This window comes from Ambystoma mexicanum, chromosome 10 (assembly GCF_040938575.1).
Source record: "Ambystoma mexicanum isolate Mex_15411 chromosome 10, UKY_AmexF1_1, whole genome shotgun sequence".
Taxonomy (NCBI): domain Eukaryota; kingdom Metazoa; phylum Chordata; class Amphibia; order Caudata; family Ambystomatidae; genus Ambystoma; species Ambystoma mexicanum.
Window position 1 is genome coordinate 255,095,764 of NC_090932.1, and position 25,560 is coordinate 255,121,323.

General features: G+C 44.0%; 1 protein-coding gene across 2 annotated transcripts in view; it reads left to right on the forward strand.

The window, feature by feature from the left end:
- Window positions 1-25,560, forward strand: part of LOC138493160 (mucin-3A-like) — a 202,491-nt gene that overhangs the window by 1,038 nt on the left and 175,893 nt on the right. The gene's annotated exons all lie outside the window — the stretch shown is intronic.

Genomic DNA, 25,560 nt, shown 5'->3' on the forward strand with positions numbered 1-25,560 from the left:
GCATGTGTTATATTTTAAATATCACATGCCGTGTAGCTATCAGTGGGGTAAAGTAAACCAGGTTATTCATTCCCAAAGGTTTCCTTAGTGTAGGGATAGAGGACATTTGCTATTTTTTGAATTGGCACGTGTCTCCTCTTGTTTAGTTGCCAATGTCTAGCACTGAAGCGTAAGCAAACATAGCAAAACATGTTATATTTTCCGAGTCTGGGCACCCCAAAGAAGGTTTTACTGGGGAACAGCCCTCTATTCCTCTCAGACTAAAAATGAAACAAAAAGTTCTGCACTTTTTCCAGTTTTCCAAAATGTTAATTGTTTCTCCCACCTCTATAACACTAGAGGATTGCAATGGGAAAGCGGCATCCATGTCAAGCCATTTAACATGGTTTCCATCGTCCCTCTCCTATAGATCCTGCAGCACAGGAAGAGCAGGAGGGCCACTCCAGATTGAAAGCTTGCAGAAAGCCAGGGATCAGGGGAAGGGATCGGGGAAGATGGGAAGCTCAGACATGTTCAGAGTCTTATTATCCCAAGGAAACCAGTTTTAGGATTGTGCGGTTTTCTGTTTCCTGGGGGGAGTGTTGGGGAAGTTCCCCCAAATGGGAACTATCTCTTCTGCCGTCAGCACAAGCGAGTAAGTTGGGGCAGTCTTGTAGGGATGTTTTCTCCACTGGTCTTCTGAGTGTGATGATTCTAACAAATCAAAGTTGTCAAAACGTTTAAGCCCACCCCTTATACACCTCCTTTTCGAAAAGTACTTACTACTTGTTTTATTTTGTTAAACAACAATATTAACAATACAATGGACCTCATTACGACGCTTGCGCTCCCGGAATGAAGGGGGCCGGTACGGGACCGGCCCACTTCATTCCGGGAGCACGTATTACGAAGTTCCCTTCGCGGGACCCGGATCAGACGAGTGGTAAAACCAGACGTCTTTGCCGGGTCCCGTGAGGGGAAGAGGGAAAGAGGGAGGTAACAACGGGACACTTATAATGTGCCTGTTGTTACCTCCATCCCCATTGAGCCCTATGGGTGCTCAAATGGGAATGGTTTGTGCAAGGAGGAGTTACCGTTTCCGCCTATGTCGGAATGACCCCGTAAGTCCCCATTGCAGGAACCCGGTAAAGGAGCCCTGTTTGGAGGCTCCATGGCTACCATGGCTACCTCCAAACTCGTAATGAGGCCCAATGTGTCTAGCTCATGATTTTAGCAACATAAGTGTCTCCATCTAGCAGTATAATTTAGCCTGTTGAAAGTGTAATCTCTGTGATGTCTGGCTGGTTTATTGTTTTTTGATGGGGATTATTTTTATGGCAATCATTTGTACTTTTTTGCAACCACATTAATTTGCAAAAGGTGGTAATCCTGTCCAGACTCCCTCACACAAAGACATCTACAGTCTTTTGGTTGTTCACAGTGTGGGTCTTGTAGGTATCTGCTCAGTTCAGTATGTTTCAAGAACCCACAAATGTGAGAACAGATGCAGCTCCCATCATCAACTTTCAGACTATGAATATTTCAGTGAATGTAGTGGATCATTATGGGCTAAGCAGGAAATCCGTTCAATTCAGTGTTTACCACCTACAGTAGTGCCACTGCCGTTATGCTATACCAACTGTGGCATTCCAACAATACCACTGCTGCCATTGGTAACTTGTGTAAATATATATATTTATAATGGCAACTTTCTTTTCTTTCCATTTCCATCTTCAATGTCAGACAATTCCACAATAACCCTTCATTAGTGTTTCATGCCAATATGCTAATTTCTCACCCAATCCTGCATTACAGAGGAGAGGTAGTGAGAGGGGTGAGCATCAGAGAGACCCACTTTCTAACCCCCCTCCCATGTCCCCATTGACCTTCGACAGAGTCACAAAGAAACAGAAAGAAACTTTCTGAGGATTTTTAAAGGTAAAAAAAAGTCACACTTTGTGGGTGAGAATCCACCGGATGACATTTTGGTGGTATTTCACAGGAAATCTGCGGAGGTAATATCTGCAAACACTGAATCCAGTGGACGCTAACGCTAGTTGTATTTTTCAAATACTACCAAAATACTGACAACGGAAAAACACATAATGACCTCTGTATTGCCAGGTGGCAAACATCAGAGAACGCAAACAATTTGAGTTTTTTGTCTACGATTACCCAAAGATTAATGAGCTCTTCTTCCTCCTTTACACAGGAACATGTGACTGGGAAAGTTAATCTCTTGGATTTTGTACAGGTCTTGTTGTTCAATTGATTTGTGTGTAATCATATAGGTGAGACATTTGACAATGAAATCTAAAGATGTGGTGAATATCAAAACCATACAAATATATATATATATATATATATATATATATATATATATATATATATATATATATATATATATATATATATATATTAGTGCCATTGCCTTTATTATACAACCTTTGCACTTTTTAATACATACACTTAATATAAACAGTACATAATGTTACAATTGGCATAGATCAAAACAGCTAAAATCTACCAAATAAAATGTGCATTCTAAAATCACAATGATAAAATCAACTCATTAAGATGCATAATAATTCTAGTCCACATCAACATCATCATCACAGCTTTAACTTCAATAATGCCTCCTTCCATTCATAGGCAGCAGCTGCGCTGATTACCAAAGATTGAGCAGAGAATATTGTACTCCAGAATTGATTCAGCATATTGTTTTTTCCCACACAGTTTAGATATGCTCATGACACGATCCCAAACCTTAGTTTTAACCTTAATAAGATTAATAAGGGTGGGACAGCATTCTGCTGGAGGCAGCAGTAATCCTGTATTATTGAGATGCATGGTTACTGTGCTCTCCAGATCATTTTACAGCTGGTTTTGGGAGCCAGCAGACTAAGCAGCTAAGAATCCCTAGCTGGAGCCCACCGGAGTTTGATGAAAAATGTACTGCGCCGAATCATCCATAATCTACAAAGTGATGGTACAGCTAGTTCTCACCTAAGTGCTTCTAAAGGAACAGCCTGGGAACTCCCAGTATATATTTTAATAATGTACCCTCCATGTGATCTAACCATTTAATAAAACATCCCAGTAATAATTAATTACCATATAAAATTGCTGGGATGATGCTAACGTTGTAGATATCAAGGAGTCCCTCCAAATTATACCCACCCTTTCTAGTAATACATAGGTGGATAATAGACCATTTTGTATATATTTTCTGGGAGATGAAAGACTCAAAATAAGTCAAAGAGGAGCGATAGGTGATTAAGGCCCCCACAATCTCAAGACGTTCCTGACCTATTACACCAATTAAAACCCTTCTTACTTATTTTTTGACTGTGTTCTTATGACCATAATCCTAGTCTTCTTAAAATGTATCATCATATTATTCTTAATAGTGTATGTGACAAGGCTTCTAGAGAATGCTGCACGTCCATAGGTGTAATCTCCTGCAGTATGGTATAATCGGCATAAACTAGCCATGGTATACATTAATCTCTGATGCGTGGAGGGAAATTCCAGCATGCTCGTAAGGCCTGATCCATGTCCGAAACATAGAGGTGAAATAGCAGGGGTGCAAGAATACGATTAGTTGGGACAGGATTGGTAACTCGGCCAGTCTGATCGATTTGGAATACAACCGATGTATCTGTGTATATGGATTTAATAGAGAACAATAAGGACGGGTCTATACCCCAACTGTTCAATTTTTCCCATTACAAAATTTGTGACGCAGATTCCAATGAGCCAACGTAGTCAACATAGCAAATATATAAACACCTATTTGAGTGTCTCAATACATCAGCCATTCAGTAATTTAAGGGGCATATATTGTGAGGGGTGTTATTGCCGCACCTAAAGCCTGTTTGTAATTTACTCAATAGCCAACATTCATCGACCGACTTCTACTGCATCTGAAGAGGAATGGAATAAAACATCATACTGCTTGAATATAGCACAGCTAGGAGGCGGTAATTTACAGGATCAGAACGACAACCGTTCTTAAACACCAGAATCAGACATCTAACATTATGTCATAATACAAGCTGGTAATATCGCTCACCCAACAACATCCTGAGAAGAGATTCAATTCAGAAGGGGAAGCCTAAGCCAAAAACTGTCAGAAGTAACTCCAACACGTTTTACTATCATTGCTTTGAAGCATTGAGAATAAAAGGCACCAATTAGCGTAATTCATGTTGGACTTGCAATTGTGAAACCAGCTCCTAATGTGGTGTTATGCAACCGTTCCATGGGCAACACTGGGTGGTAACAGCCTGGAGGCCTGAGTTAACAACCTCATCTGAAGTAAGGGCGTTTAAAGTGGGCCCAGGACGTTACCCCCCCCCGATCCCGGGGTGTTACTCGTGGAATGGATGCATAACAACATTGGCACCCTGGGTTACCACAGCAGTAACCCAGGGTGCTAAAAACAAAAAGCATTCTCATTCATTGAACGGGATTGCACGCATGTCCTATTCATTGAATACATTTACAACTGCAATGAAGCCATTAACTCTCAGAAGACTGCTTTGAAATAACACTGGCAGGACCTTCAGAGAACACTGTTTGTTGTTACTGCTTGATAGAGCTAGCTCAGAGATCCCAGTGAAATGAGTTTTGAGTGAGGCAGGTAGTGGGTGTAAATAAAGATAGGGGCTAGTATGGTCATTGGCGGACAATGGATAGGTAAATGACTAAATAATACCCACAGTTCAGTGTCACTGCTCACACCTCACCTCTCTTCAACCTTAACTTACCATGATAATAGATTTGGCTCATAGACAGCACTTACAGCAACACCTGAAAGCCAAAGCTAAAAAGAGCAGTCCGATCCAGTTATATAAGTTCTGTATCAAGAGGCGTGTGAACTGATTTATAAAGTATCACACTATGGCAACCAGGGATAGCACACAGAATGATGGTTTACTCCACTGCAAATTCTTTAAATATTTTTTTTTAAAGGATTCTTCCAAACAATGGGGGATTTTTTTTAGAGGAGGTATCATGATGTAATATCAGCCCTGAAAAGCAATGACCATAAACCTAAACCTTCAAAACTGCTGTCCCTATGCTGTGGCACCACCCAGGATCCCTCAAAGCGCGCTTCCTGTAATTATCAGGCAAGAAGATACAGAGTCCCCAGCAAACAATCTTGCAATTAGTTGAAAAGTCTTGAGGGGGCTGAAGATTGATAATCTCGTGGACGTTCTGATGTCTGACACCTCGCCTAAACCAAACCATGGCTGCAGTGGGCAAGACCAAGTGCCCCATTCATGCTGTGTATTCCAACTAGGACACAATGAAGATGTGGGCATTGTTGGCTAGGAACTCATGACACTACATGTTCACTGATGTTTCCCTCCTCTTCTTTATGATTGCACGTGTGAATTCCAGAAGGATTTGTAAAGCAAAATGTTACTGTATTTTACTAGTACTAAAGTGCCACAGCCCACTCTCAATACTCTTAAGTCATATCGTTGAAGCTGACACGTTTGGTGATTTTATTTAGGGTAGCTTAAGTCAATAGTCACAAGGACAGCAAACTCCACCTTGGACAGCAGTTTCTCTCACCGGCCCAGCTAATCACACACGAAAAAGAAATGCTGGAACAACAAAAGGTGCAACACGTCATTTTTTTCGTATTTTTTTTTGTATTAGTGTGTTTAAGTAAAATACTCTTCACACAAATAAAGTATAAAATACGAAAGCACATTCCTAAATTAAAACAGTTACATGTAATAAAAACAATGCAAAATAAGGGGCAAATGGTGGCACTGGATACAAGACAGCGAGAAAAACATTTTGAAGCTGCGCGCTAGCAAATAAAACAGCAGAGAATGCTCAAAAAACAATATGAAAGCAAGTAGACAAGGGAAAAGCAGGACAGCACCAGTACAACCAGGACGGAGCCAAGGTTCGGGAGCAGAGAACAAACAAGCAGAAGCCCCACCTCTTTATGCTCACACAAAAAAAGAAGAAGAACACTAGAATAAGAAACACGATCAGTAAACCGAGGTACACTGCAAAACAGTGTCCCATCAGCAAACCACACTAGACAGCATGCTTGTCAGAATCAGCAGCACACTGCCAAGTGGATGGTGAACAGTATATCCGAAAATGCAAAAAATAAAAAACAACACTGCAGAGTAAAGTCATTTCGAATCTAAGGGAACGAGTGTGTAAATCAGGAACAAGGAACCAAGGACAATGGGCAGGAGCTTAAGTCAAAACAGGCCCGCTGCAAGAGAGGAGATGACGCATTGCCCATGGAACTCTGGAAAATGTAGTCTTTCGCCTAAAAATCATACAAGCTGTCACAGATCCCAAAATGGATCTGAATTAACATAGAATTCGTAAGCGCAATCCTATGGCTTCCGGATCACCATGACCATGTGCCGCAAGCTCGGGAAAGAGAATTCCGTACTACAAAGGATCCAAAGCACATTCCCTGGGGCTGGGAACAAGAGCAAAGGCAAGGGATCAAGACACTTTGCCAATTACAAACACATACAGCTTAGAATGATTTTGAGAAAGGCTGCTTCTCTATGATCTTGCCCTCTAACCTTGATTTAGCCTCTCATCTAGATAGGTGCCATAAGAGTTTAGCAATATATTTTCACGGTATAAAGCTCCAAAATAATAAAGAAAATTATAGCTATTCTAGGCTTTCCCTTATGTGGAATCCTTAATTCACAGTAATGACACAGTTACTTATTCATTCATTCATTGTTGTCATTTGTATAGCGCCTTTCACCATTGTTATGGTCCCAACGAGCTGTTGGTTGAATGCCCTTGGAGGGACCACAGTCCAAAGTATGGGAAAACGGGAAGGTGCTATTATTATGCGTGTGTGCATTTCGGCCATTGAAGTTATGAGATGGTGGCCAAGACCCTGCTAGTCACCCATGTGTGAATGGCATGTGGATGGGTCGACGGAGATATACGCGTAGCTAAGCAGGAGAGTGTTTGTAAGAGGATAGATAATTTGTGTGCATAGCGACAGTTCAAATTGTTTGTTGTGAAAGTTAGCTTCATTCCTATGGCAGGCGTGTTGTGCAACAGTGTTTGAGTTATATGTGAGAGCAGGTGTGTGTGGGAGTGAGACTGTACCTTCAGCTAAATTGCGAAAGAGAAGGTATGAAAGGAAAGAAAAAAGGGTTAGGTATACTTTCAACTTTGTCTACCACCTGGGTTCCATCTAGGTACAAAGAGCATTGCTTAATCTTACAATTTGATCTAAGTGCAATAAATACCTTCCCTCTGTGTGGATCTTAGAGTAATACAGTGCCCATCCCCAGGTCCTTCAAGTGTGTCAAATTCCCACCTTAAATGTCTAGTTGCAGCAGTAATGAACACCATCTTATGCGTTAGAGTTACATAACAGTGCTGACTCCAAATGATGGTTGAAATGCAACTGATTATACTCCTCCAGATTGCTCCAATTGTTTGAGCTAAAGGTGTGCTTAAGTGTGATACAATGCCCACTGCCAGGGCCCGTTTAAGTGCAAGTACCCAGCCCACTCTCAGTTTCCTGTCATGTGCAGATTACTGGATGAACTCTTGACTCTTCCGGACGGGGGGTGGCCGAGGCTCAGGGGGAAGTGGGATGTAGCAGAGCTCAGAAGATAAATCAGAGACGTGGCAAGGTAGCTGGAGGGCAGACAGGTGGGGGGGTCTGACTGTTGGTTGCTGCTAGTGTGTGTGGATAGCGGAAATGGAGGTTTAGGATGCAGGAGGGAACATCCAGTTTTTGAGGGCTTCCTGAAGGCCAGGCGATTCTCTATGAGATGTATAGAGAGGGGAAGGAAGTTTAAGAAGGTGGGTGCAAGGACAGAGAAGCATCCTCCTCCTAGCCTGGAGAACTTGAAGGGGGAAAGGTGTGCTGAACCGGATCTGAGAGTTCGAGTAGGGCGGTAGCGTGTGAGTTTGTTCTGGAGGAAAGCTGAGCCTTTCTTATGGATTGCAAGTTGGTAATGCACATGGCTTTGAGGAGTCCTGTCAGCTGACGGGCATCCAGTGAAGTACCCTGAGTGTGGGGGAGATGTGTTCTCTATGCAGAGAGTGAGGAGAAGCCTTGCTACAGAGTTTTCTGAGTTGAAAAGACAGCACACCCAGACAGATAGAATTAGAGTAGTCTAAGAGTGAGAGGATGATGGCCATAATTGCAAAGACACTATGGGGGTAGAAGAGATATGGAAAGATCCGCTTGAGAATTCAGAGGTGGAAGGTGCATGAGCTGGAAATGGCACTGATGTGGTGAGAGAGGGTCAAGTCCGAGCTAAATGTGTATCCTTGGTTTTTGACTGAGGGCAATACAATGAGCAGAGGTCCTAAGGAAGGCTGCTAGGTGTTAGGTTGGGGAAAGAGAGCTGTTTTGCCATTTTGGTTTTCCCAGGATTGCGGAGGAGGTGGTTATTAATCATCCAGCGGTTTATGTCTGAGTGGGAAGATCTGGGTGGGCTGAAGACGGGAGTTGGGGATCTTGAAGAGGATCTGAGTGTCATTGGCGTAGTTGTACAGGTGAGATTGTGGGATTGTTGGAGCGGATGTGTGCGGGGAGGGGTGAAAGGTAGAGGTTGAATAGGAGAGGGAAGAGGGAGGTTCCCTGGAGGACTCAGTGGGAGTCTGGGGAAGAGGAGAAAGGGTGGGAGGAAAATGATTTTGGAGCAGTCAGAGACGAAAGAGGAGATCCATCTTCGGCAGAGTCCCTGCTGCTTAGATCGAAGAGTCTGTGTTTGTGAGAATTGAGTGGTTGTTCATGTCAAAGGCTGCAGAGATGTCAAGGAGGATGAGTGTGGTGCAGCCTTCAGAGTCTGCTTTTCTTTACAGGTCACCCTAGATTGAGACAATGGAGGATTCACTGCAATGGAGGGGTCTGAACCCTGACTGGGAAGGGTCCATAATGCTGTGGGATACTGCGGAGAGGCTGAGCTGGGAATCGGTAATGTCATCTAGTAGTTTTGCTCAGAAGCGAATGTTACAAATGGGGCGGTAACAGGAGGGAAAGAGGGGGCCAAGAGAGGGCTTTCTTAGCAGAGGTTTGACGTGAGAGGTTTTGTATGCTTCGGTGAAGATCCCAGCTGTTAGTGAGTGGTTAATTATAGATCTGATGAGGCTGCCGACACAGGTGGAGGAGAGAATGTTTTTGAGGAAGGCCAGAGGGCAAGGGTCTCCAGGGGATCCTGAGGGATGGCTGTTGGAGAGAATGCTTAAGAACGCAGGGTGGGAGATTGCAGAGAAAGAACTGTAGAGAGTGCGAGTCGGTGACAGGGATATGGATCAGCATTAATGATGAGGTTCCTTTCAGTGTCTACGTTGAAATAGTGGTTGAAAAGGTGTCTCACAGTGCTTGGAGACAGGGGACAGGGAGTTTGCACAGAGGGGGGTCTTGAACTCAGTGATAATCGTGTGGAGTTCTTTGCATGGGTTGATAGCACTGTGATGCACGAGCAGTAGAAGGAATATTTGGTTTTCCTGATTTCTAATATGTAGGCTTTCGTCTGTCTTGCAAGAGTCACTTTGTATTGGTCCAAAGGGCTGGTCCACCAGGGGTGTTTGAGATGATGGTTGAGGGCTTTGAGGGATTTGAGGTAAGGGCTGCACCACCTGGGGGAAGGGCCTGTGCGGTAGGAGGGGGTCTGGAGTGGGCTAGGGGGGATAGGCTAATCAGCTCTGGAATGGGTTCCTCCTTGGAGAGGGAGAGTGGGAATGGTGGTGAGCAGGGATGAGGATAAATCCAGGGAGATAGTTACCTTGTTCCACAGCGGGATCCTGGAGGAGGCTGTGGGTGGGGGGAGGCAGGGAGGAGTGCAGGGGGCAGAAGAGAGAGCTGAGAAAAAACAGCAGAGTAATTGGTCCAGATGAGGGGGCAGGTGAGGGGGGATGAGATCAGATTGGCAGAGCTGAACACTACATTGAGGGTGTGATCAGTAATGTGTGTGGGGCCTTTTATGAGTTGGGTGATACTGACGGCTTTCAAATTGTCAATGAGATGATGCATCATAGGGTTGGAGGGGGTGTCAAACCAAATCTTGAGATCACCAAGAAGGGTAAGCGTGGGATGAGAGATCATGATGGCTGCCACTGAGTCACTCAGAGAGTCTGTGATAGTTCTGTGATAGCCTGGGGGTCTGTAAAGGAGGAGGGAGCTGTTGGAATTTGACTAGCAGGGATTCGCAATCGCCACTGCAGGGTTGATTTCGATGTGTATGCGTGTGAGGTAGGGGTATACCGAATAGTAGATTTAAGTATTGGGCCAATCCGATTATGGAGCCGAATAGTTGCCTTTTTAATAAATAAAGTTACGTAGACAAGAAAAACGATTTGTAAATTAAAGACAAACTTTAAAATATGTATAACCATTCATTATAGCATTTCTTTTCCTTGTTGTCTTTGGAAGATGTTTGTGTAAACCATGAAAGGAATACATTATCAGAAAATAAACTGTTCAATAACAGCATAGTTTGTGTTTTTGTCCATTCATTGGTGTTGTTTGTTGTGCAGGGCTCAAGTAACTAAGACTAGCTCAAAGTATAGTATGCATATATGCAATGACTGTGAGAGAAGACTGGGATGTGTCTTCTTGTACTTTTAAATGTTCCTTTTGGGCCTGGGCATCTTAAGCCTTTTGGCTCCATCGAGGCACTGAAGCACACAAGGAGTGATTACAGCAATTAGCACCATGCTGCCTGTTAAATTGCTACTGAATACAAACATTTGGTGTGCTGACGCCATGCTTTCTACCTGTGGTACTGAGTGGGGGTGAGCCATTAAAAGATAGTATACTTTTCTTTCTTTTTTTGGCTTGGGTATGTTTGTGGCATTTTGAGGCATGGTAAAAGACACCAGACAAAAATGTATAGGGAATGTTGATTTTTCGATTTTTAATTGGCACGTGCCTGTTTATTTAACTTTTTTTGTTCACTTGTACATCCATTTGGTCCACTGTTTCTAAATTGTAAACTTGTATCTCCTTATTTTTATTGAACAAACTAGCAGTATTCACACAGCATTGACCGGGTCAGTTGCTGACATGCACGTGGGGGTCTGCTATAGCCTTGTGTATGTTATATTGTGTCCTACCTCCTATTTCTGAAAAATCGTAAAATAGGGAATCTCCCAAAATTGCATATACTGATAGCATAGGGCTGGACCCCGCACCACCCCAGTGCTGGTCACATGGGTGGTGTTCGTCAAATTGCACCATCGTTAGTACACCACAGACTGGTATGCCGACCTTGTGTCCAAACTTCCTATTTTTGAATATGTCACAAAATCGTCAATCTCCCAAAATCTCCTATATGGATAGCACAGGGCCGATCCCACCCTGTCCAGGGCGAATGTGTGCGGTTGGTCGAATTTCACTATCGCCATTACACCCAGGACTGGTATGCCGACATGGGCCAGCATTTCAGTCCGCCAACTGTTATGGGGCTCGAGCCAACCCCAAACATACAAACAAACTTTCACAAATTACACGGCCTATGGTAGCAGCTGTGTAGTTATGGTTAAGTTGCTCAACCCATAGGAAGAGCACTTTTTGTGTGACTTATAACTTTGGCCCTTCTGGAAGAATCCTCACAAAACTTTGCAGAAAAATTATATGGCCCGTCAGATTGATTTTGTGAGGTTTCTTAAAGGGGGGCAAAATTATAGGGAGGGTCCCAAAATGTGTTGTTTTACCCATAGCCTCAATCAGCAAAACATTTTGGTCACTCCTACAGCCCAAACCGCTGGATGGATTTTGACTAAATTTACGGCAAGAGCGGCAGCTTGGTCCCAAACGTGTGCTTTTGTGACCAAAAAGTAGGTAAAACAGATTAGCGACATCTGGGTTTGGTCCGCAGGGTTAGTCGTTTTTCAAAGAAACGAGCTTGGTGTAGATCTTTGTCTTCGGCTGGGGCCTCCCTTTGCAAGAGCCTCCCAGCTACCTTCAAACTTGAGGAGAACCATCTCCGGTTCCAGAAGCACCTCAAGACCTTCCTCTTTGCTTCTGCCTTTCCCCCTTTTCTCCCCTGCTGACCTGTTTTCTCTCTCGGCACCGTGCACCTGGCCACCCTCTGTCTTTCGGGCCCAGGTACCTGCTCACCCTGCCACCCTCTTGCACTGTGTCCTGGCCACCCCCTGCACTGGAGCCTGTATCTGTACACATACAGTCCCCCTCCCACTTTTCTTCTGCACTTTTCAGATATACCCTATCTGACTAATCTAGTACTTGCCACTTGCTGGCTGCACTACCACTGTTTATCGCCTTTATTTATTGTACTTATTATTTATTCTGTTTCTCTCATCTGTTCTGCACTTTCCACTTCTCCCCCTTCCATGCACTTTCCCTCCTTCTCCCTTTTCCATACACTTGCATTTTCTCAATGTCACTGGGCTTCGTAAGATTGTTGTTTTTTGTTCTCCCTTGCCCCCCTCTTTGCCTAGTCATGCTCTGAAACACTTGTGTACGAGGGCGATATAAATAAAATATCATATCATATAATTTCCTCTGAATGGATGGTGAAAAGCGTGAGGTGCATCATATTTTTGGGATACGGCCACTATGTTGGATACGCGGACAGCGCCTGTTGTCTGCGAACATTGCAGTAACAATATGTTAATAAACCCAACATTGCGCTTGTCAAACTAATGAAACAGTCTCTGGGGAGGTGAGGGTTGATGAGGATGGGATGGGATATGGGCGTAAGAAGACAAAAAAAGAGGTGTTTTTGATCCTCTTAGTCCACGAACAGTCTGGCTGATCGGGTACTGTCCTGTGATTTTCGCAAATTACATCTGAATTACAGGGTTGGTGAACAGCAGTTTTTGGATTGCTTATAGCTTATAGCTTTAGCCCAACTCAATGAAACTGCTTGACATTTTGCAATATTATTCTAGACCTGATTGAATGGTTCTGCAAAGTGTGGTGCTGTCTGAACATTTTTAGATGCTTTATAACTTTTTTGCTGTTTGACGAATGCGGACAAACGTTTTCACCAAGATTATCGACACAACCTTGAATGTTTGTGCACAGTCTGAATGGATTTTGTCAAGTGGGGGCTAAGTTATATGACTATTTTATGTTCTTATATTTTGACACTTTTCAAAAAATAAACATGCACGGATTTGCAGCAAACTCATGGAAGGAGAATTGGCAAGGATCTGAAAGCATGGTTTTTCAATTGTGTATGTGTTTTATTTTTTGAAAAGTGTCATAATGTAGGTACAAAAAATAGTGATGTACCTTTGGTGATTGAGCTATGGCCTCTCTGGCTAGTGGCCATGACCACGAGGGACCCGCATTGGGGTTAAAGTGGCTATGGCCAGGGACCGGCTATGCGGTAAAAGAAATTGAATTTGCTATAGGTTTGAATCGGAAAAGAAAATCTGCTCGTGGGTACAGGTTAAAGTGCTGTATTGGATTTCAGCAAATATGCAGGTGGGGGGTCAGCAAGAACTTGAAAGCATGGTTTTGCAAATATGTCCCGTGTTTTATTTTTTGAAAGTGTGAAAATGTAAGCACACAACACAGTGATATAACATTGGTGTCTGGGCAATGGGCCTGGCAGTCAGCAAGGAGAAATGTGTACTGTAATTTGCTTATTGGGGCATGCAGCTTGGCCAAAGCCATAGGTTTCAATGGGAAAACATATTCTGCTTGCGTTTATAACCTGAAGTGGTGGACTAGATTACATCAAACTTTTGTGGCAAGGATTAGGAAGGATCTGAAAGCATGTTTTTGGAACTATGTCTTGTGTTTTATTTTTCCAAAGTGTGTTTGGGTAGTGGGCTTGGCCCTCGGCAAACGTGAATGTGTACTCTGATTTGCTTATTGGGGAATGCAGCATGGCCGAAGCCCATGCCCCATGGATCTGGAGACTGGCCATGGCTACAAGTCATGAGCACTGGCCATTGGTTACATTATTAGGGTATAGTGGACACTGAGCTAGGATGCAGGCTAGGTGCAGTGAATAATAGGGGTGGTTTGGTTCGGGTGATGTCATGATGGAGCCTTATGTTATAGGCAATTGAACAATGATTTGCATCCCCAGCATGCTCTGCTAATAACGACAGACATATGTATGTGTTGCAAAAATATGTTTTTTAAAGGAGGTTTATAGTTCTTTATATATATATATATATATATATATATATATATATATATATATATATATATATATATATATATATATATATGAAAAGAGGAATTATTAATAACTTATATACAGTGATGTAACACCATGAAACATTTTAACTTAGAATAGAACATTGACAGAAAAAGCGTTGTTAAAGGGATGTTACGGTTAAGATGCATCCCACCCTTGGGACTCCTCTGCTCCAGTAGTTAGCCAATGTGGTCCCATCTTGGCATCCCTTGGCACTTTCCTCCTGGGTTCTCATGAGCACTTGCCCATCCGTACTGCCCCTTCTATTTATGCACTTCTCTTACTGCACAATGAATATGTGCATATATACAAGCACTGTGTATGATTGCTTTGTATAAGTAAGGGAAATGCAGATGCAAAAGATTTGTAGAAGATTGTTAAGTGGCAGTGGTGTGTGGAAGCGTAGTATGGTCATAGAGTTATATGTACAGTTTTTGGAAGTGATTGGTGGATGGATGTGTGACTGTTTAAAAGCAGGCATTGAGGGAGTGTTACAAATATACCATTAAAAAGGGTAGAAGGGCTGCCCTGTGCAATCGTTTGCATGTACCATCTGGGTCTTTTAATGACCCATGGCCTGGAAAGGAACCTTTGGATGCCGCGGATAGCAATAAAGATCCATTGGTTATGGTCCTTATCGTATGCTAGAGAAAATTATTTGGGACAGAAAATTGTTTCTGTCCTTTTATATTTGTCTCTAGTATGGAATTGTCCGTTATTCCCATTAGCATAACACAAAATACTAATGGAAATGTTGGAGAATCTTATTTACTGCGAAATGAAAAGTAGATGGAGTCTATAAAATAATGTTTTTTTAGGTCTATTTTTTAACTGTGAAAGGTGGTTCCTAAAGGAACCTTTTTTTGGTGTTTTTTTTTTTTTTTTTTGCAGGAGAAGTCAGAAAGTAAAGTGGGAGGGAAATGAGGAAAGAGGCACCAACCACAAAAGGTGGCAGGTGGACAGGGGAAGATGTTGCCCGTGTGTTACATCTAAGGTAGGGGGCACTATTGCTCATGCTCTTTGATTACAACTTCAAAAGCACTTTGGAATTGCTCCCCCATGCAGAGTGGTGTGTTGCAGTATATGCAGAGTACTGTTTTCTTTGAAGGATATGGATCAACAGCCTCTTTTATTGCTAGCAAGGTAGCTGGTGGGATTTTGTGTCCCACAGAAGTAGGCTTTGTAGTTACAGAATAGGTTGAGGACGATGAGGTGGCTGAAGACAGCCTATTACTTGATATTAAAGGAACATTTCTGAGAGCATTGCAGTGATTGAATTTGGTGTTGCGGCTCATGGAGTTAGTCCGTAGGAGTACTGATCAGGTAGTCTGCGACTGAGTACAACTGAGTACAACATTGCTCTCAGTGCATTTCACTTTACCAGCTTTAGCCTTTGGTGCATTCCCTACAGTGGCAAAGAGCTGCCACACCCATGATTTTCTCTGGGTGCTAGAGGTAGGCACTTCCTCTACCTCATTATCTCGGGCCTCTTCATTGTCTTTTGAAGTACTGCGCTTTTTTGTGGTGTAGGTCCTCTAGCTGGTGGTGGTGGTGGCTCTTGGGGAGGAGGGATGGCAATAACTGATGCCATATTTAAGATAAATATCAGTTTTGCTAATATTCTTCCAAGTATGTGCTGTGTGCTAGATTATGAATGCATACTGTGTAAGAATAGGCGTAGGAGCTGTGCAAGTTGCAAAAAGTGTATTGACATGTTAAAAATGATGCTAGAAGGTGGGAAATGGCAATGTTGTAAGGTGAAACTTTGTAAATTGGACAAAAATGTTGCTATATTGGTGTAAATATTATATTAGTAAGTTATAGGAAATTAGGGTGCGCTGGTAAAAACCCATGAACTTCATGTAAAAACTTTGTTAAAGAGACGTTATTGTTAAGTTGCACTAATAAAAACCTATGAAATTCACTGAAAAAACTTGGTTTAAGGGACATTATGGTTAAGTTGCACTAGTAAAATCTTTTGAAATTCAATGAAAAAACGTTGTTAAAGGGACGTTATGGTTACAAGTAAAACCGGAAACCCCAGAAATGTGCCAGTTATGGTAAGGTAAGCAACCATAATTCATGCCACCATCGTGCACTGCTAAGACTAACACCCAGGACATGAAAGATGACGTCACACATGTAATTGATGACATCACTGATGATATTACATATTACATACATTTTAATAAACAGTCCCTACAAGGGGTTGAGTTTATAATGTTGGAAACAAAATGTAAGGGGTGGAGAACTATCATGATGAACTTAATGTATTAAAGAATGTTCTCATTTAAACAAATGATTATATGCTAGTGTTGTTGTTGGTAGATGAACATAATCATACATACATATAGGCAATGGTTGCAGCATGCACCATAGAAGTAAAATATTTTTAATCTGGTAATTTCCGATAGTAAAATATTAAATGCTACTTTATGAGAGTTTTGAGTAATGTTTAACATGGAATAAATAGGTAACAATTGAAAACTTACCACTCACTTGTGTTAGTAGAAAAAGTACATATAAAAATGCACAATGCAATCAAATTAGAGGCACATACAGGGAAACTAAAGTAAATAAGAAAGAAAAAACAGCACTAAAAAATGGCAATAACATTAGAGTTAATTATCATGTACACAAATTATTTGTATGTTTGAAAATGCTTATTGCCCCATATATGTGCACTATGAGCTAGAATTCAACTCTAAGGAAAGTACTTTAAGAACATATAATGATATGATATGATATGATATGATATGATATGATATATGACATGGCATTTATAACGCACCTATACACAAGTGTCTCAAGGTGCGGACAAGGGAAGGGGACAGAGGGAGGACAAAAAAACATTTGAGACCCTATGGGTCTCAAATGGGAATGGGGAGCATTTTATTCCGGCGCCCGCGAATTGTAAAATACTGAGTTCGGCAGGGCCGTAATGATCCAGTAATTGCCCATTCGTGGGCGCCACAAAAAAAAAAAATGATACCGGCGGCAGCTAGCTACCGCTGGTCTCATAATGAGGCCCAATAAGTGGGAATAAGTGCAGGAGAGAGGACTGTAGGGTTACAGATGCAGACCACAAGTGCACAGGGTGCCAGAGGCAGTGCGGGTTTGCAGCTGGACAGGCAGGGACCTGGGCCAGAATTCCAAGGGTGGCCAGGTGACCAGTGCATGGATCAGACAGATCAACAGGGGAGAGGAAGAGAGAGGGCAGAAGCAAAGAGGAAGGTCTTGAGGTGCTTCTGGAACCAGAGATGGTTCTGCTTAAATTTCAGAGAGGAAGTGAGGCTGTTCCAGATGTAGGCTCCAGCTGAAGAAAAAGATCTGCCCCTACTTGTTGCTTGGAGAGGCGACTGACCCTCAAGGAGTTGGAGGTGTAGGAGCAGAGGACTCGAGTAGGAAGATATTTTGGTAAAGAGAGTTGGAGGTAATGCAGTCCCCAGCCTCAGAAAGCCTTGTGGATGATGCAGAGGTTATTGAACTTGATGCTTGCCGCCAATGGGAGCCAATGAAGAGATTTCAGTGCTGGAGAGATACAATCCCTGGGCTTCAAGCCAAGGACAATTCTCACTGTCCTGTTCTGGGTGAGTTGTAGATGACGGAGAGTAAAGGCAGGTAGATTTAGAAAGAGGCTGTTGCAATAGTGCAGCCTAGAGGACCAGAGCCCTGGAGACAGTGAGCTTCTGGGGGAAAGTGAGGAAACGAAGAATACCTCTGAGGAGGTGCAGTTGGTAGTTTGACTTCTTAGGGATGTCAGAGATGTGAGGAGAGAAGGAGAGTGTGGAGTCAAAGATGAACCCGAGGTTCTTAGCCTCACAGGTAGGAGCAGGAAGAGGGCCGAGATTGGGCTGCAAGAGATTCAGAGGAAAGGAGGGAGCTTGTGTTCCGAAAAAGAGGATCTCCGTTTTACTGGCATTACGGCAGAGATCATTGGCAGCATAGTACTCGTGGATTGCGGACATACAATCCGGGATGAGAGAGGGAGAAGAGCCGGCTGAGGGGAGCCTGAAGGAGAGCTGAGTATCCTCTGCATAGCACTGAAAGATGAAGCAGAGAGCATATATTCGGTGGGCGAGAGATGCCAAGTATTGGTTGAACAGCCATGGAGATAGATTAGACCTCTGGGGAACACCACTGGTAGAGAGAGATATAGAAGAGAAGAAGGACCAAAGTTGGACCTGGGAGGGTCGGTCAGAGAGAAAGGAGGTCAGCCAGCCCAAGGCCTGATCAGTGATACCCAGGCTGCCATGGTTGACAGTATCAAAAGCAGAGGATAGATCTAGGACAGAAGGATGGTTAGTGTCGTGCTTTGAGAGCAGGTCTTCACAGATGTTCAGGAGAGCAGTTTTTATGCCTCTGGCTGCTCTGAAGACAGACTATGATGAGCTGGGAGATGGCCAAAGTTTCCCAGAGTTTGCCCAGAAAAGGAGTAATTGAGATCGGGCAATATTTAGCCAGACAGGAGGGATCGGCTGAGGGTTTCTTAAGAAGAGGGTGCAGAAGGGAGTGCTTCAGGGGGCAGGAGAAGGTTTCAGTGGTGAATACATGGTTGCAGAAGTCGGCCAAGGCTGGAGAAAGGGTGTCAATGTGGTCCTTGATGGTTTTCAATGAACAGGGAAGAACCTGTTTTGATGAGACTTTCATAGATCGCACTTGTCTAAAAATATCAGCAGAAAGGAAAGGAAGAGAAGGGAGGAGGAGAGGCGGCCACAGGAGGGCCAGAAGTAGAGGAAGAAGGAGGATAGGAAGAGAAGGTGGGCAGGATGTGCTGGGGTCAAGAGATGAAATGTAAAGCTAAGGCCATGCAGAGGGCCTGGGAGGGAACAGGAGAGGTAAAGACTGTAGCAGGATTGGCCAGCGCCCTGAAGATTTGAAAGAGTTTGGATGAATTGTTAGATGCCACAGAGACGCGGGCTTGGATGTGTGCTCCCTTCTTAGTGTGGACTGAGAGTCGGTACTGCCGTTGGAGCAGGCAGCAAGCCAGTTTGTCAGAGGGTGCACATGATGCCCTCCATTTCCTCCCAGCCACCATGCACTTGCATTTAAGGGTTGCACTTGGCTTTGGGCTTTAAGCAGATCCTCATGACAGGGGCAAGTACATCAATAGTGTCAGAGATAGAACAGTGGAGGTTAGAAAGGGCTGTGTCAGAATGCGGGTCAGTGAGAGGTGCATGCTCACGAGAGGCTAGAAGGGTTCGTGACATGGAGCCAAGGAGCTGGATAAACATCCCTTCTTGTGTCAGGAAATGGGCCATTCTCCTCTTGCGTAAACGAGAATGTTGGAGAGGAGCAGAGTGGCTGATGCTGAAGGCCTTGCACGCAAACCAGCTGGAAGAAGTGGCAAGCCTGAACGCTACCAATGAATGAGTGAGTGAATGAAACAAGAGTCAGTTTGGTGAAAATGCACCAAAGATAAAGAGGCAAGAGCAAGGCCTTATGGCACTTGTAGTCCAGTTGGGAAAAGAGTGATAGTGAGTAACGGAGTGGTCCAGCAAAAAGGAGTATCCAACTCGAAGGTCTCTGAAAAAGGTGCATTGTTTGAAGTGATAAAGTGAATGAACTGTAAAAGCAAAAGTGAACACAGTTAACCCCAAAAAAAGGGGAGAGGAAAAGCTGAACATTGAATTCTGAGTCAGAGTGGTCCTGCAGTGGTCTGTAAAAGAAACCCTGCACATTCAAAACTCTTCGACATCCGTAAAGTGGTCTGAGCCAGACAAAGGGAGACCCGACGTGTAAAAAGCTTGGGGAAGGGAGCCCCCGGCAAGTCTTGTTGAACTGTGCAAGGTCTGAGTCCGGTAGAGCGGGACCAACGTTAAACTGTGCAAGGTCTGATTCCGGCAGAGAGGGACCAATGTTGAACTTTGAAAGCTCTGAGCCTGGCAGAGGGAGACCGACGTTGAACTGTACAACGTCTGAGCCTGACAGAGGGGGATTGGTGTGAACTCTTTGTTTCATTTTTAGGGGAAGACTGGACCAAGAGCCTTTAACGCGGAAGGTCTGACGGGCATCGGTCCACGTTCCGAACTGTTCCAGTGTTAAAGCCTGAGCCAGAGTGTGTCATCCTGCCTATAGAGACTGCCTTATTCTTTGCAGTCTAAACCTGGGGAGGAGAACTGATTCAGCCACATTTGTTCTTTGTCGAACACTAATTTTCCTTTTATATATATACCTCCTTTACACATTTTTTTGTTTTCTTCATTGTTTGATGGCCGAGACGACTCCCATCCTAGTTATAGGGCAAAGTAGGAGTTTTTCAAAACCCCACGAAGTTAATAAAGGTTTCACAAATTGGATCTTTGTGTCAGTGTCATACTTGTGATACCAAGCCATTCCTACATTTCTCTCTCTCCCTCCCCTGATGACCACCTGTCTGCGGCACAAATGGTTGTTTGCTTACCATCAGAGTCTCACTGAGGCCAAGCTCCTCCATGATCAGTCTCCCCTGCACTGCCTCTGGGCCATCGCCTGCTTAGGGGCTGTAACTGTAACCTCTACAGCCCCTTGCCTCCTTGCACTTAACCAGAGCCGTGCTGCCCTGGCTGCACTTACTCAGAGCAATGCTGTCCTGATTGCACTTCCTCCTGCTTCTCCCTGACAATTCCCCTTCTCCCTCCCCCTGCACTGGGTGTTGTTGCACTTGTACGATCTGAATGACACAAGGCCTAGTAAGATCATTTGTCTTTTCCTCCCTCTGTCTTCCCCCCTTGTCTCGTCGTGCCTGGAAACACTTGTGTACAGGCGAGATATAAATGCCTTATCATATAATATCATAATAAAGGACTAGTGCAAAGGAATAGGACTAGGGCGAAGGACTATAATGATGAAGAAGAAAATGTATGAAGGACATCATGAACAAGAAAGAATAGGATGAAGAACTTTGAGGAACTATTATGATGTAGGGTGACTAGAAAGGACAAGTACTAGATCAACGGGTAAGACAAATTAGATGGACTACATTGAAGGACTATGATGATGGAGAAAGGCTATTATGATAAAACTATGGGGAAGAGCTGTCAGGAAGGGAAAGGAGTTAAAAAAAGGAAATAGCAATAATTAAACAGAAGGACCCAGACAAATGCGATAGTTAATGATCAAGGGACTGTGACAAGAGATTATGATGAATACTGTAATGAAGGACTATGATGCAGGGGTTTGATATGAAGGCAAGTCCCTAAACGCTCACACCAGAGAGAATACAACCCGCTAGGGAAGAAATGCGCAAGACAATCTAACACGTTTTTAATCTCACACGAAGATGAGAGCAACAGCAAAGAACTGTCACGACCTTGACCCCAGACTATGGGACTCGAGCGCCATGGCCCCCACCTCAGTACTTTAACAAGGCCAGAAAGGCCCACGTCAGCCCGTTGTGGGTGCCTTGGACGCAATCCTTGCCCCGTTGGCATCATGCTCACTTGGCAAGTATGGGTTCCAAAGGACAATGGGTGAACATGGCTGCCCCCACAAGGATTGTCGGGGAACTGCAACAAGCAGTCTAGCATCAGGGCGGGGTCCACCCTAAAGGCACCTGGGATACATGCCGGGTATTTAAACCACACCCGACCCGAGGTACGCACTTCGCGTTATTCTGCTTTTGCAGCGTGACGTTCACCGGGTCCTGCTTAGCATCCTGGCCTACACGGGTGAGAAACTTTAAAGAACATCGCTATCCTTACCTGTTCAGCTCCAGCTCCTCCATGCAGTCGGAGCCTTCGGGAACCTCTCCATCGTTCTCCTGCTACATCTCTAGGACAATAGAGGCAAGAATCAGAAGCTACTTACCAGCTCTCTTGGAAGGCCTCCCCCATTCCGAACATCATCCTCAGCGTTTGGTCCCAATACATCGCCGCTTCCAGGAATTCTCCATGACCTGTGAAGAACAACAGCACATGTCAGTCGACTTGCAAGGACGCTTTCAGCACCGCATCTAGCGCATCCTTACCTTTTCGAACTCAGCCGTCAGCATCGGCTCTCTCCATTAGCCTCTGCAAGACAAGAGAAGAAGGTTATTGGAGCATTCATCAATGTAGACACTACTCAAAAAACACTAAAAGACTTACCTGAAAAGCAAAGTCGCAGCCGGTCTGGATTCCAGGCTATCACCAGTGAAGAAACTCGGTGGATCAAGCCAACAACGACGCACCCCTGCCCAGCACGGCAGGACGGAGAGCGCAACATTCCGAAAATCAAGAACTGATTCCTGGCAGAACGAAACCCGGGGAAGGTGCAGTGAACCAAAAGTGTCCCAGACCAGTCGAGAGGCGCCCCTGTGGATACAAGGTGAGCGTTACAAGAACTCTGCTGCTAAGAATGCTCTGCCATAAAGTAGTACAAGCAGAATCTTATAAAGCAAAACATCATCATACATGTTGCAATCACATAGGGTAAAATCCTGCGTGTCTGGTTGTTGTGCACATATAGAGGATCCGCCTGCCCCATAAGGGATGCCACGCCATTGGTTCCAGCTCAGTCTGCCTGTCTTCCATCACGTGGGTGCTGCAGTGATCATCTTTTTCTCACATCGAAGGTCAGAAAACAAGTTAATTATACTACTACCATACAACTATTTTATCACTCATACTGTGCACTTGGCAGGCCTTACAACCATCACAAAGGAGGTTCTGGGGCACTCTAACCTTCACACACACATTTTGCTCGCTCCCTTTTACGTCATCCAGCTCCAAGGTCTTCACCCTCGTTTTGAACTATAATGTATCCCTCCCACCACCTCGCAATACAAATCACATGATTGTCGCTTCAACAATGTGCCCTGTTGATGTTCTTTGAACATCTCAGGACTTGTTACTTTGGGGTTGGTGGTCAAAGGGCACCTGGTACTATGGAATACAGAGGTCTTAAGTTTTAGTCAGGTGCCAGTGTGATCACAGCCTTGTAGGGCACATTCTTCTCAAACATCTTTGCAACACTATTAGGACAGTGAATAGGCGTTGTGGTGGTTGGGGGTGTGGGCTGTCCTCATGGGAGCTCAGGTATGGCTGCAGATTTCTCTTGTCTCGCAATTTTGGGCCTAGTGCATGCAATTCTGCATTTACTGTGCGGCCTTCTCCTCTACCTATGATTATTAATATCTACACAAAATAGAAATGCTGGTCGTGCCTTATGCTATACTATGTGGATAGACTACATTTGGGTATATTGGAATAGAGTCCTGTTAAACTGGGAGGGTCACTGTCTTCCCTCCCCCCTGGCCCATCATAGTGCTTTGAATGCATCTCGCCTCACCCTAAAGCGCCTAGAGGGTGGAACGGGGCTGGCCCCTTCCCAACATTCCCCCCTTTTGTTACTACTACAGTGAGAAACGCTGGAATACCTCTGCACTCCAGCTCCCCCATCTCTGCTTCCACATATGGCTGTGTTCCCTTTATTGGCACCCAGGCCCTACACCTGACTGCAAACTCTCCCCCAGATGCGCACACTCTTCAGGTGAGCCAGTCATATAGATGCATCTCCCCTCCCCCACCAAGTCCACCCAAACCTCTGTGTAATTTTCTGGGTCAGGTGGTGGAGAAATGATAGTGTGGTATAGATGATCAACTTCTTCTCATACGGAATGGGATGCATTTCATATTTAGGGCTACTCTGTGGGACATCACTTTGTACTTCAATATTTTTTGTTTAGCAAGGTGGTTTTGGAACCCAAATTGATACCATCATTCTTGCGCTATTACGTACCACTTTGGCAACACAACGAAGGGCCAGCTGACAGGTGCATAAAATAACAGGGATGAACAAAATGATGGGCATTAACATTGTCACGATCTCTCCGAGCCACGACAAGGCCCAACTGAATTCTTTGGTAAACCAATCACTGTCCTGTATTCCTCCTTCCTTCTTCATGCGAACACCCCGGCCAAGGACAGCTGTGAGAATGTGAGATAATGATGCGTTCTCCGCATCCTCTGGACCCACAAATGAGCAACAGGAATCGCCAAACATTGTCATAAGTATACCCATTCTCTGTGTCGTGTATAGTGGATGGCACATTACACAAGATAAACAGTGCAATAACGCAGCAAAAATGGGCAAAATGTTACATGAAATAAACAGTAGAGTAACACAGCACAGTGAATAGCAGGGAGTTGATTACCATGTCAGATGAGGAGATTGTCTAGGCACAGACAGCAGCGAGATGGCCAAAATGGTACATTACACAAAATAAGCAGTAGATTGAGACCGCACACTAAATAACAAGGAGGTGCATACATTCGGGACAGGAGATTAACTGTGTACAGGTGTCAGCAAAGAAGGGCGAGATGGCACGTTATGCAATTTAAACAGAGAAATTACATGGTAGACTGTTTAACAGGAGCAGGTGCATACAATGTTGGATCGAGTAATTATCTAAGCATGGGTTCCAGTAAGGAAGTGCAAAACGTGAAGTGACCGCAGTTTGGCCTGAGCAGGTCCACGTGAGACAGGTAGGGATGATAAAATTGCGGAGGTATACAGTATATCACTTGTACGATTTTAATATTTCGGCAGGAATTACAATGTTAATAGTCTGAGTGGGCTATCAATGAAAAGGACTAGGACAAAGGACTAAAGGCTAGGATGAAGGGGAAGGACTAGGGCTAAGGAATATGAACAATATTAGATGGTCAAGGATGAAACATTCAGACTAAGGTCTATTACTGAGAGAAAGGACTGGGATGAAGAACAAGAGTGGGGGGCCAGGTCTAAGGGCTAAGATTAGGGACAATGTTTACGGCAAAGAGAGTATGATTAAGAACCAGGACACAGGAGAAGGAGTAAGACATAGGAGAATTACTGGGACAAAGGCTCTGGATTGAGGTGAAGGTCTGCGATGAAGGAGAAGGACTTGGAGAAAAGTCTTAGATTAAGGACTGGAACACAGGAGAAGGACTATGATAAAGGAGAAGGACAAAGGACAAAAGACAAGGACAAAGGCTTAGGATGATTGAGAAGAACTAAGGCGATGGAGCATTCAGACTATGGTGGCCTAAGGAGAATGACTAGGCTGAATGACTGGGATGAAGAACTAGTATGAAGGGTTAGAAAAGATTGAAGCACTAGGATGAAGGTTTAGAATGGAGGGGAAGTATTAGGATGAAGGAGGAGGACTAGGACAAAGTACTAGGAAGGAAGAGAAGAACTAGGATGAAGGATAAGTGCTAGTATTAAGGACAAGGACTAGTACAAATGATTACGGTAGAGGTGGGGGAGAAGAATTAGGATGTAGGGGCAGGGCTAGAATGAAGGAGAAGGCAGACCACTACTGTAAGGAAGAAGGGGAACGTCTAGGATAAAACATGACAGAGTAGGGTGAAGTAAAAGGACAAAGACAAAGTACTAATAACTCAGAGAAAAAAGAAGGACAAGGATGGATGATTAGGACGAAGGAGAAGAAAAGTATCAGGATGAAGGTGAA